This window comes from Phyllostomus discolor, chromosome 14 (genome assembly GCF_004126475.2).
Source record: "Phyllostomus discolor isolate MPI-MPIP mPhyDis1 chromosome 14, mPhyDis1.pri.v3, whole genome shotgun sequence".
Classification (NCBI taxonomy): Eukaryota; Metazoa; Chordata; class Mammalia; order Chiroptera; family Phyllostomidae; genus Phyllostomus; species Phyllostomus discolor.
Genome location: NC_040916.2, coordinates 30053008 through 30065986, shown reverse-complemented (window position 1 = coordinate 30065986; position 12979 = coordinate 30053008). Strand labels below are relative to the sequence as shown.

At 53.5% G+C, this 12979-nt stretch overlaps 1 protein-coding gene across 1 annotated transcript in view; it reads left to right on the top strand.

The window, feature by feature from the left end:
* DPYD (dihydropyrimidine dehydrogenase) overlaps positions 1–12979 on the top strand; it is a 323607-nt gene that overhangs the window by 235894 nt on the left and 74734 nt on the right. The gene's annotated exons all lie outside the window — the stretch shown is intronic.

Genomic DNA, 12979 nt, shown 5'->3' with positions numbered 1-12979 from the left:
AAGTATATTTCACATATGATACAATGCACAAGTAGTCAATGTCAGCTAAATTAGCTTTGAAAATCCTATACGTCTGTAGTAACTATAGTCTGAAACAAGACAGAAGGTACTGGTTTCACGCCAGAAAGTTCCCTGGTATCCCAGCTGAAAATGATGTCACCAAAGATTCCTTTAGACTGTTCCTAGGCTTTATATAAACGGAACAATATTCATTCTCTCCTTCACGTCCCTGTCCCTGTGTGGGGCTGTGTGTTTGTGTATAACCACTGGGCTTTCTTTAGATTTTAAAGATGTCTAGTTTCTTATATCCAACCATGTTGCTGCAGGTGTCCGTATGCGAGCTCTTTGTATATTGCTGACAGTTTTCAGCAAATTAATTGACATTTCTTCTGATGGTTCATTATTAGTGTATAGGAGTACAACCAGTTTCTGTATATTAATCTTATATCCTGATACTCCATGAAATCCTTTTATTCTGTTAATTTCGGGTGGATTGTGTAGGGTTTTCTGGACATAGAGTGTCATGTCCTTTGCAAAGAGTGACAGTCATACTTCTTCCCCTCCAGTCTGGGCGCCTGTTATTGCGGAGAGAGACAAACGCCATGTGGTGTTACTCATGTGTGACACCTAAACAACGAACAAAACGAGAACAGACTCGGGGACCAAAGGGGTGGCCACCAGAAGGGAGGGTTTGGGAGTTTGGGTGAAAAGGCGACAGGCACCGCAGCCAGTTAACACTGTGGTAAGGCTACCTGGAGACAGGTGAGTGTGAGGATTAGTGGAGTGATGACGTGGGAAGGCATAAAAATGTCAAGCCACTGTATTGAACACCTGTAACTAATATAACCAGCATAACATTGTATACCAACTATACTTAAAAATGTAAGTTAGAGTAAACAAAATACTCAGCAGAAAAATGAATTGACCACAATTTGTTTATTGATTTATGAACACTGATGTGGGTGTTCTTGGCCCCGTTGACCTCACTGAGTAGGTGACTTGGTCAAAAATCCACTGACCTTTTCCGAAAGGCCCAGCCATGGGGTCTCCTGTCCTGGGCCCCCCGCTGTCATCATGGTGCTGTAGACGGTCAGCCCGTCCCGAGGGAGATGGTGTCCCTTGTCCTGTGCCCCCGTGCTGTCGTCACGGTGCTGTACATGGTCAGCCCGTCCCGGGGGAGACGGTGTTCCCCTGCATTCTGTGCTCCCCCTCAGCACTGTTTGGTTCTGCTGGGTGGTCTGTGCTTCTTCAAAGACCCTCCTGGAGTTTTGTCTGGGTTCCCTTGACTCCGGAGGTCACTCGGGAGAGCGAGAACATCTCCGCGGTGCCGGCCCTTGCCGCCTTGGAGTGTCGTCGGCCTCGTCTTCTCCTTAAGCCCCCTTGGTTTTCCTCGAGAACATTTGGGAGCTGTCGGTATGGCAGTCTTGCACACCTTTCACAAACGTGTTCCTATCTGTTGTTGGCGTTCTGTGCTATTGAAATGCTCTTCTGCATTTTAATTACCGATGGCGTACAGCTACTACATAAGAAAGAACGAGCTTACAGAAGACAGAGTGTGGAACGGTAACGTTTTGCCACCAAGCACAGCACTAGCTCTCAGCTGTTCACGAGGTGCTCTTTGTCGGGGGAGGAGATTGGGTTCCGTTCCTCCTGCTTGCTTGGCATTTTAGTCACGGGCCGAGTTTGAGTTTCCTTACATGTACTGTCCGCACCCTTTTGAGGACTGACCATGGTTTTCTCTTGTTTTTTTTTTTTGTTATGCCAATATGGTGACTTACTGTAGTTGACTCCCAGGTGTTAGCCCGGCTTCACACTCCCAGGGTAAACCACATTCGACCACGAAGCTTTATCCCTCTTATGAATTGCTGAATGCAGTTCTCTTACACATTTTACGAAAGATGCTAGAGTCTACATTAAGGAAGGATACTGGACTATAATTTTATTTTCTGTCTAGTGTATTTCTCAGGTCCGGGGATCAGGATTATGCTGGCCTCACCAAAGGAACTGGGTTGGTTCCATCTGCTCGCTCCCGCGAGAGCACGCGTGAGGTTGGCACGGGTCCTCCCCCGGATCCGCTGGGGCCCACTCACCTGGGGGCCACCGGGGCTGCAGCCTGCACAGTGCTGCTGCTGTGGTCGTGAATGCAGTTTGTGGTGGTCGTGGGGCTATTTTGCTTTGACTTTCTGGGGGTTTTGTTGTTGTTGTCCATTTCAGTTCATTGTGTTTTGCTTGGAAATTGTCCACTGCATTTCCGTTGTTGAATTTATTGCGTAAGGTGGTCCATACAGTTCCCCTACTATAGTGACACTGGGTCAGAGTCTGTGGTCATGGTTGTGCTTGTCGGGCACTCACGATCATCTTGTCACCGGGTCACCTGTGTAACACAGATTGTTTTACTTGATTTTAGCTGGTTCCCTCTGGGCCGAGTAGAAACTCTTCCCACTCCACGGCTACCCAACTACCTGCTGGCTTCCACCCACTCACTGGAGGAGTGTCTGAGCTTCTAGTCCCCAAAACTAACATATCGGGGTGCCAGAGGCCACAGTGATGTGTGCAGGCTGGGAGGAGAGGACCGGTCCTGGCCCGCAGCTGCCCGGCAGGCCGGCCGCGGAGGTCTCCAGGTTGCTGCGGAGTCTCCGAGTCTGCGATGCAGGGCAGGTGCATGGTCCTGCAGGTAACACGTGGGGAGACTTCATCTGAAGTAATCTGCTGTTGCGTGCTTCCCCCGCCCTAGTGTTTTGATCGGGTGCCGTGACGTGTGCATGCCCCAGATCCCTGCAGTAGCTCTGATTTTGTTAAAAGTGCAGGCGTCTGTGGAAATGGACGTCTCCCTGGCTGGCAGCTGCCGAGTGGTGCACTGAGCGCTCTTGCCCTCGCCTCACCGCACCAGCTCGCTCACTGCAAAGGGGAACCTCATTAACGCAGGTGTGACGTCGGCCGCGCCTCCTCCGGCCGACAGAAACCCTAGCGCCTTTTAATCGGGCTGGGAGGGCCTCACGAGCTACAGCAAGGAGGCAGGCAAGGACGCAAACATGGAACGTATGTTCTCTTTCATTTCCCCCAAGAAACGCTTTTTAACATTAAAATGAATTTGAACTTCCTTTGTTCTATACTACCTTTTGTTCAGAAACTCTTAAAATGCAAACCTGTTTATTCTAATGTCGGGTCAATCCTTGAAAAAGCTTTTGTGGAAGCAGAGACTGTGTGGGAGTGGGTGGCGATAGCAAGGGGTGGCTCGGGGTCCCCCTGCTCCAAGCACCCCCCACCCCACGAGCCCGTGTCTCATTTCCCGCCCTGGTGGGCTGCCTCCCGCACCTGCTAACACAGCATTCACAGACGGGGTGGGCTCACGTCTGCAGCTTTGCCCGCCCCGCCCCCAGTCCCGCCAGGGCTTGAAGTATTCTCATTCTCGGCCCCTTTGGGGCCCTGCCTGGCGAACAGGACCTCCCTCCCCCGCCCCGGGCCAGCCTGCCCTCTGAGTCCCGTGGCACCGTGTGCCCCACCCGCCAGCAGGTGGGCCTGGCTCCTGCTCCCGCCCCCCCAGAGCTCGCTGACAGCAGGTGCCTCCGCAGACACTTCCAGCGCCGGTCCCAGGGCTGGGGACCGACCGGAGGTCACTCTGTCTGCACGTGATTTCGCACATTCTGCCCTGCTGAAGTTCAGGGAGGGAGTTTATCTTCACCTCCTGGGGAGAACAACTTCTAATCAGCAGAGCGAGCACTAGTGGCAGAGCCTCTCTTCCCGAGGAGCCTGGCGGCGCACAGAGGGCGGGGTCCGCAGAGGGTGCGGGTCACACCCGCCGCGCGTCAGACCACGGCGCCCCCTCTGGGAGACCCCGGGCCGGGTGAGGGGGCGGAGCCTGCAGCCGGGCTTCTGCGCTCCGAGGATCGCAGTCTCGTCGCAGGGCGCCTCGGAGATGGGCCCCGCACTGGACTCCGAAGCGAACGGAGAACTACCCCCGAGGGAAGGAGACGTGTCACCACGCAGTGGCCGACAGTGACCCCGGGCGCCACCGCGGAGCACACAGAGTTCAGGATTTCAGCGAGAACAAAAATCACGGGTTTCCGAGGAAAGAAAGAATGCGATCCCAGTGAATGGGGGGGAACTTTTTTGTTACTTTTGTTCATGTCTCCAGAAAAATGCCCACTTCTGAGTATCCTAGGTTCTCCGAGGGTAAGACACAGTCTGGTCTCCAGCATTATCACTGTCATATCATCTGGTCTTGTTCTCAAAGAACCATTTTGAGTAAACGTACGCCGCTGAGATTGTTGCATGCGATCCCAGCGATTGTCCTGAACGCCCTCGCTGTGCAGAGTCGCACCACAGACGTTTGTACACCGGCCCAGGACGCCTGTCATTGCCCAGGACTTCCTGGCGGGGGAAATACGAATACTTTACAGAGCCTGCACGTTCACACTGGAGGTGAATCAGTCACATTTGCAGACGAAGAGCTCTGCCAGAGGTGCTTGCGCGGGAGCAGCCGATGTGCCCGGCAGCCTGGGAACCAGGAGCCCCCGCCGGCGCAGACCGCCCCCCCCCCCCCCCCCCCCGCACTGGCTCTCCCGGCCGCGTGGCGATTGGTGCTCTCACTGTGGTCGTGCGTCTTCGTACGGAACAGCCACGCCCCTCTGCACGCACAGACTGCTTACCCTACCTGAGCCTGAACCTCCCCACCTGTGTAATGCGGGTCGCGCCTGCTGGGGCCTGCTGCGGGGAGGGGAGGGATGTGCAATTCAGCAGAGCGGGGGTGGGGGAGTTCTGTGGGCTCTCAGGGTGACGTCATTTCAGCCACAACCCACAGCCTGAAACCATGGGCGTCTGGGGGCCGTTCTCACCGCAGCCTATGGTTGGGGTCGGTCTTCGTGGAGGAGGGAGCCGAGGGGGAGGTCCCTGGTGCGTGTCAGAGGCTCGAGGGAGCCCAGACCTAAGAGCCGCGATGCGCCCCCTTCCCCCGAACTCTGCTTGGCACGCGCGCACCACTTTGTAACTGAAACGGAACTTAAATATTCCTAAGTGACGGCAAGGGCAAGCCTCGACTTGTTTCCTCGTGGGAGGCGGTCAGTGAGCAAACGCCACGACGCGTACGTTTTCTAGACTCGTGGATCTACGGGAGTTTCATTTCCACCGGCGCGCGACACGCACCGGTGTGCGCAACCCTCCGCGCCTGTTCCCGGAGCGCGGGCCGCGTTGCAGCGTCCACCGCGAGGCCTAAACCGAGTGGGCGGCGGCGGCAGGGTCTGTCTTTCCACGACCTCCGGCCGCGGGGCGCTGGCCTTCCTCCGCGCAGACGCGCCGGCACCTCGGGCTCCCTCCCGGCCCCGCGCGTCCCCCCCGCCCCCGTGGGCCCGGCCGTGGAGAGCGCTCACCGCCCGGTGCCTTTAAACTGCGCTGGCAGCCGGTAATTGTTTCAACAGACGCCGCAGCGCTATCAAAAGGAAAAGGTGAACTAATGGCATTTGCAAATGTCAGGGATTATCTTAACACTTTTATTATAGTTTATAAAAAAGTAGGTTCAGGGCATTCCGTGGCAATTATTTCTACAGAAATTGGTTATTTAAATAAATTGCTAATTATCTGAAGATGACAGTATTGAAAAAGCTGCTAATGAGTGGTTTGGTAAGAGTAGCGTGTGGTGGCCCCCTACAGGCGGAACACGGAACGAACGCAGGCTCCCTCCGTCCGGACAGCGCGCAAGGAGGCCTGTGTTTTCCCCTCCGGTGACAAATCTAAAGACGCTTCTTTCTTCCTGCCGTCCTTCGAGTCCTGGACGCTGGGGTTGTCTCTGAGTTCTTCATAGGCGATGGCTGTTCTAGATCGAATTTCACTCTGTGTCCACGGTCACCTTCGTCAAATAATCCTGGGTATGATTACCATAATAATTATCATCCAAACTGGGATGCGTGTAACGTTGAAAGAGGATGCTGTTTATAATTATACCACGCAACTACCGATAAATACAGGTGTAATAAACTGGGGGTCTCTCGGGGAAACCGGGTCGTATAGTTATAGCAATTACTAGCTACCCTAGCTTTCATATATTCCCTGGCCAATCATTAATAAATATAACACCAGCATTCTGGATTTCATCCTGCGTGGACAGCATATCCTCGCTAGGTAGAAGGACTAACTCCCCCGGCTGACTGAATTTTACCCGCATTTAACATCAGGAGGGAGGACAGCATCGGTCCCACGATTGGGATCACGTTTAGCCACTTTGCACACATGGCCACCCACACCCCGCACACACCAGCGCGCACACACCAGCACCCACACACCAGCATGCACACCAGCACACACCAGCACACACACACCAGCATGAACACCAGCACACACACACCAGCACACACCACCCACACACCAGCACACACACACCAGCACACACATCTCACTTTTTACAATTTCAAAGTCGATGGCATTGCAGCCGACACAGTGGAGCTAACTGTACATAATAAACTATTACACCCCCACTCCCCCCCACACATACACATTTGGAGTCATAAAGAAAAAAGGTTATTTTGACAGTGCTAACGAAAAAAGCTGCATGCATCAGTAACACAACTCAACGTCCTCCATCTGAGGGTGACAGGTTTTCTCGCGTTCCTTCGTCCTGCCCGACTACGGTAACCCGGGCTGCTCCGTAAAGCCGATGGGCTGGGATGTAGCTCGACTACCTTGGCTCACACTCGGATTCCAAAGGAAACTTTTCGCACTCTTCTGTCTCTGGGCCCGTGTGTGTGTGTGTGTGTGTGTGTGTACATGCCTGACGGGGGCGGGGGGAGAGGAAACACTCTAAGCTGTTAATATTGTCCTTGAAATGCTGGATGTGGAGAGGGAAGTGCTCTTCCGAAGGGGCCACCACCCCGCACCCTGTGTGGGGGAACCTCCCAGCGCGGGGCTGGTGCGCCGGTGCCCACGCTGTGAGTTTCAGGACATCATAAACAGCGATCATCATCGTTCCTGCAGAGGTGAATCGTACACACTCTTTTACCTAAAAAAATATCAAACAGCAAGGAAGTTAGGGATCCGACTTGAAAGTTGCTCTTCAGCCTGTTCCCCAGAGGTGACGGTTACCAACTTAGAGCTCAGCGCTCTGTGTATTTACATGTCCATGTACTAAACGTAATCACACTTTTTTAACAAGAATGCAGACCCCTTACATATATTGTTCTCTCACATGATATCCTAGAGATATTTCCGGGTCAGTTTGTAGGTTCCCCAGGACACCATGCGTGGATGAACTATATTTAATGGTGTGACTACTGGGGATCATGTTGGCTGTTTTTGCTGTAAAAAGACAATACTTCAAGGGACATCTTCGTACATACAGCTTTGTGTCTGTGTCCTAATGGAACAGATTTCTTAAGGTGGAGTTTCTGGGTAAACGATCGGGGTCCGGAGGAAAACAACAGGAAAATTGGGACAACTTTAATAGAACAGGGATGCAAAAAATAATTGCACTTGGGTTGTAAACTGAATCCTTACCCACACAGATGACCCTTCTGTAATCATAGATGCACACTGTAACTTTTTAAAAATGAAATACCGTAGGGACGGTGAGATCCCCAAATTTGACATCTAGGAGATGAACACCCCCTGACTGACCAGTGTCTCTCTCCACGTGCTTGTGGCTGGATGTCTCCGCGACCCCTGTCTCTGGCTTTGAGAGCGACATCTGCCAACACAGACGATGAGCCAGGTGCCCGCACCAGGTACATGCCCCTGAGAGCGATGTCACTGTCCCCAAGTTGCTCCTGTTTCACGGGGAGGGAGGACTGGCGTCCTAGGAAGCGAAGGAGCTGGCTCGCAGCCACCCGTGTGTGATGACGGCATGGCAGGGCCGAGACTCACACCCAGCGGGCGGGACTCCCCATCCTGGGCCTCCTGAGCACGTGCGGCCCCGGTCCTGCAGCAAAGACGGTGTGAAGTGACCGTCTGTGACCGCTGCACCATCTCTCTCCGTCAGGGACACTTGGGGCTCGGTCCCCGTGGGTCCCTTTTAAACTGTGCAACAGCCAACACGTGATTTGTGCCACCCGGGCTTCCCTCTCTCCCTACCCAGCATGCATTGGGCGGCCTCCCCTGTCACAAGCAGAGGGAGCCCCCGTCCCGAGGCCTGGCACCTGGCGGTCACTCCGCCATAGACAGGTGCCCCAGAGCCTGCCCTAACAGCGGCGGAAGGAGCCTTGAAATGTTCAGCAGAAAGTAAAACATCTTCCAAAGAACCATTTCAGCTTTTCCAATGAACCTAAAATAACAGCCGCACAAAACAGTTGCTTTGCTTTCTCCCATTTCTCCGCTTCAGTTTTCGGGTCTCTGCGTGTAACCCGGACCCTTTCTGCGTCTTGGTTTCTGGAGGAATCACGCTAATTTTCCCAGAGGACTTCAATCCGTGTGTAAAGATGTATATTTCAGTAGCTGTGTTTCCCATATTTATTGGCATATTAAGCTTATTAACACTTTAAGCTTGCTTTAGTAAAGTATACATTGTTTAGTGCTTGATTTATGTGTATTTTATAAAAATCAAGCTCTCAACTCCTACATCCTTGAACTTTTTAACTTGCTAATGTTGTCTTTCTTCTGGATGATGTTAAAACTATTAGCAGTTAGACAAAGTTCAATTTCCAACGAATTTGTTATCCACTTAACTCATTCTATTTTAATTAATGTAAGCAAATTAAACTACACTTTCCTTTTGTATAAACAGTGAGCACGAGTGACTATTATAACCCAATTTCTACTTCAGTGCGAGCTGGAGCTATTATCAGGAAGTTCGCCGTGGACTCAGCTCTAGCAATTTATTCTGCAGCAGGGGCTGCGCTAGGAGCCAGATGGCTGGGAGGGGGCATTTTGTACTCGTTATTCGGAACTCCGCTCACCCCAAGTCAGCGTGTTCCGCACCGTCCTGCCCACCGCGTGTCGCTTCCCTCCCGGCGTCTCTTCCTGGAGTGAATGAAGCCCCGCCTCCTTGTCACCCACGAACTTGAGTTCCGACGTCATCGTGACAATCCTTGTGTATCGGCTTAGTGCCCGGACCTTTAGATTCTCAAAAACTCTCAAAACATACCTTGATGTTGGGTGTTGGGGTGTTTGAGATGGTTACCTCCCGAGCCCACCGACCTTACCAAAACTATGACACTTCCCGGTGAGCGCTGTCGGGAGACAGTGGGGGGTGGGGAGGGGACTGGGGAGGCACAGTTGTCCTCCGGAGTCGGTGGGCAGGCCGCCCCTTCGCCACGGGCGCCACACCCCGGTCTGCAGTTTAGAGACCGTGGTTCCGCTGGCCCCTGGGCCCCCGCAACAACAGGGAAGGCGCCGGGGAGGCGAACTGTGTCCGGGCTCCGTCTGGAACCCCTGGTCCCTGTGGGTGGCCCCGACCATAGTAGCAGACCCCCCTGCGATCTTTGTATGCACCAGCCCTTTGCGAGTTAAATCACTTAATCCTTGCCACAACTCTGGCAGTTGTCATTGTAATTTCACTGTTGTGTAGATTAAAAAAAAATCAGTAGTGTTTCCATGGAATTAAGAAACCCCCACACGGCCCCCCAGCCCGCCCCCCAGCTCCTCCAGCTCCCCTGGGTGCGGGGGGATCCCGGCCTCAGCAAGCTGGCCCCGGGGCCGGTCCGACTCGTGGTCGTTGGTCCTCACACTGCCTTCTGCCTAGACTCCGCACGAGCCGTGTCTGCAGGACATGTGACGTGTGGGTGAGCGGGCGTTTCCCTGACGGCGCACCTGGGCGGGGGGACAGTGGGACTCGCTGTTGACCTCGAAACAGCCCCCGAGGACCCGAGGGTCCGTGAGGCCGGGCACCAGCCCTGGGCGGGACCACGGTTAGGACTAGCACGCCAAGGAGTTCACTGCGGGGGCCTTTTAAGCTTCTCAGATTCAGACACAGTTGCCTTTGTCTTCACCAAGGGCACTGGTGCTTAGGAAGTGTTTTTCGGATGGACAGATGGACGGGTGGACAGCTGGACGGGAGGCCTAAGGAAGGACCCTGACTGAGTCCTCCCGCTCACGTGTTGATACGTGGCGCTGCGTGTGGTTCATGGCAGCAGTTTTGAAACCGCCTGTAAAATGACATTTGATGAGGGATGGTATCATTTCCTTAAGAAAAATGTTCCATTGACATCAGATTGGTTTGGAAACCTCCGGTGCACTGGAATGTTTATTTTTAGAGCATGGACCCGGGCAGCAGCACTCGGTAAGGGTCGTGCAGGGTCAGTGGGTCCGGCGCGTGGGTGGGCCTCGCAGGCTGTGGCTGGACTGCAGGTGTGCAGGGACCGGGCCCCAACGGTGCCGCCACGTCCAGCCGCCCTGCCCCCCCGCAGCTCCGTGAGGGCCCTGCCGTCCCAGCCAGAGCTTGAGGCCGCCACAATGGCTCTCGGCCATCTGGGCCCCTTCTCGTTTGTTTGTTCGAAACCTCAGCTTGTTTCAAAACGTGGGGGTTCCGAGCGGCTTGGTGTTCACTGGCCCATTGCGCTCGGCGAGAGCCGGGTTGGCCGGACCTAACCGGACTCGTCCCACCCCCGCCCACCGGCTCACCCGGCTGCCCCGAGCAGGTGGGGGCTGCGTTTAAATTCGTGTTGGCTGCGGGCTCGTTTAAGCTTGCAGGATGTCAGTGTCTCGATGTGAACCGCGTCGTCTTCCTCAGGGGGCAGTCCACGTGCCACTCCCCGAACCTCTCCCACTGGCTTCTCCGGCCCTGGCCTCCGGTCTGACATCATTAGTTCCCGCAGCCAGGACCAGCTTTAAGATCCTCTCCTCGGTCATAGTGATTCGGGGACTCTCTGTGCCTTTTTAAAAAGATTTTATTTATTTATTTTTAGAGAGGGGAGGGACGGAGAAAGAGAGAGAGAGAGAAACATCAATGTGCGGTTGCTGGGGGCCGTGGCCTGCAACCCAGGCATGTGCCCTGACTGGGAATCGAACCTGTGATGGTCCACTGAGCTACTCCAGCCAGGGCTGGAATCTCTGCGCATTTTAATGAACTTGCATAACTCTGTGCGATGTTGATGTGTGTGTCTTCTTTAGCCAGTTTCACTTTTATCTTGACCCTGTTATCTCTTCATTTCTGTTGTTTCTAAAACTAAGAAATGTCTATATAACAATTTAGAAAGGTCCTCTTACATTCATTTAAACTCCCTTTCAGAAACCTTTTGTGGTGGATGGAAGTGGTTCTAAAAACCCCATTCCCCACAAAAATGCTGAAAACGGAGACATTACACCCCGGATGAAAGCAGCTGCATCATGGGAGCACCGAGAAACGGGGCTCGTAATGGGGACTGAAACTGCATTTATTATTATTACCCAGTAGCAGATGGACCCATTTCTTCATTTCTGGATCACATTTTCTCAGAAAACATGATGACTCTTAATTTTTAAAAAGATAGCTTTATTAATTTGGAAGGCTTTCATGTTCATTAGATAGATTAGAAAATCTTGGGAAAGGGAAGGAAAACTTAAGAAATGTCTTATTAACCTAATTGAACATCTTCAAGTGCCACGGAGGGTTTGCTGATGACTTGAACGCCCGTGTAATAACGTTGCCCTTTCGGCGGAACTGGGTACATTTTCAAAGCTGTGTCCTGGGACTTGGCCGCCCGATGTCCATTAACCGCAGCCGGAGTGTGTGGCCACGTCCCTGGGAGCCGCTCTGAAATTCTACCCCTTCGCGTTAATGACGATGGTCTTCCAATAGCGCGGTAAGAAGTAAATTATTGATCTTCTCCGCTCGAATTTCTTTTACTCTCTGGGGCTAACTAAATAAGAAAAAATAAAATCCCAATATTTCTTCATTACCTCAAAGAACACGCACGTAAGAAGACACCAGTGTGGCACGTTTTGGCCGTGTCGGTCCGATTACGCAGCGAGGATGCGTCTCTGTAGCAGACTTAAGTTACAGGTGCGATCTCCAGAGTGCTTTCTCTCCAGTGTATTCTTAGGGGTGTGTGTAGACGTGTGTGTGTGTGTGTGTGTGTGTGTGTGTGTGCAGCGCATTCTCCCCTCCAGTATGTCAGCCTTCTGTTTCGGCTAAGCGTGCGCCCTAGTGAGAAGTCGCCGGTAAGTGCTCCGTAACAGAAACGGAGCCGTGACACCCAGGCCCGGATTTGCCCGGACGTCATGCCCGCGCGCCGGCCGGTGTTCTCGGGCGCAGCGCCGAGGAGCCTGGACTCGGACACGCTGACGGGCGCAGCAGCGAGCGTGTTCAGGGTGGGAGCAGCGGTGGGGCGTCCCCACGTGTTGGTGCTGAGCGCCGTAGCGTCCCCTCCACACGCGCTCAGTGGTGCCTGACGTGGGCGGGCACGGCGTGAACAGAGACCCCTGGTTTTAGGCCCGCTCCTGAGCCCCCCACCGGGAGCGTCCCTCCGGTCAGACCCCGGCGGTGCTGGGGCGCGGCCCGGGCTGGTGCAGGAGGGACTGCTTGCCCCTTGCTGCCCTGTGGGCTGCTTGGGTCGGAGGCCTGTGGTGAGGCACGCTCGGATTCTTGCACAGACAGAACTTTTTAGTTCAGACAGTGACCTCAGAGTGCCACTGGCTCACGAGTCCACGCACCCAAAAATCGTATTCCTGTGTTATGAAAGCATGGCTGTATTCCAGCCTGTGTTAGTTAACCTGGGAGTCGAGGGAAGCTTTAGCACAGCGTGACTGTTTAAGAAAATAACCCCGAAGTGTTCTGTGCATCCATGAGGTTTTCCTTACAATTAGGGAATAATATGTTGATCTTGTCTGGCTGGATAAAGTATAAAACATTAAACACACACTTTCTAATTACCGAATTCTACTAAATTCTCTTTAACTCGGTTAAAACTTTCTAATGTGTGAGAAAATTAGGTTAGGCTTACTCTGTGGTGTCAGATTATGGAAATTACGTAGACACAGCACAGTGGGCTCTGGGAGTTCGTCTTCACCGAGCCTGACTTCCCGCCTCTGCACCCCACCAGCCGCCTTCCGCCCCGGGGAAGCACGGCAGAGCCGGTGTCTG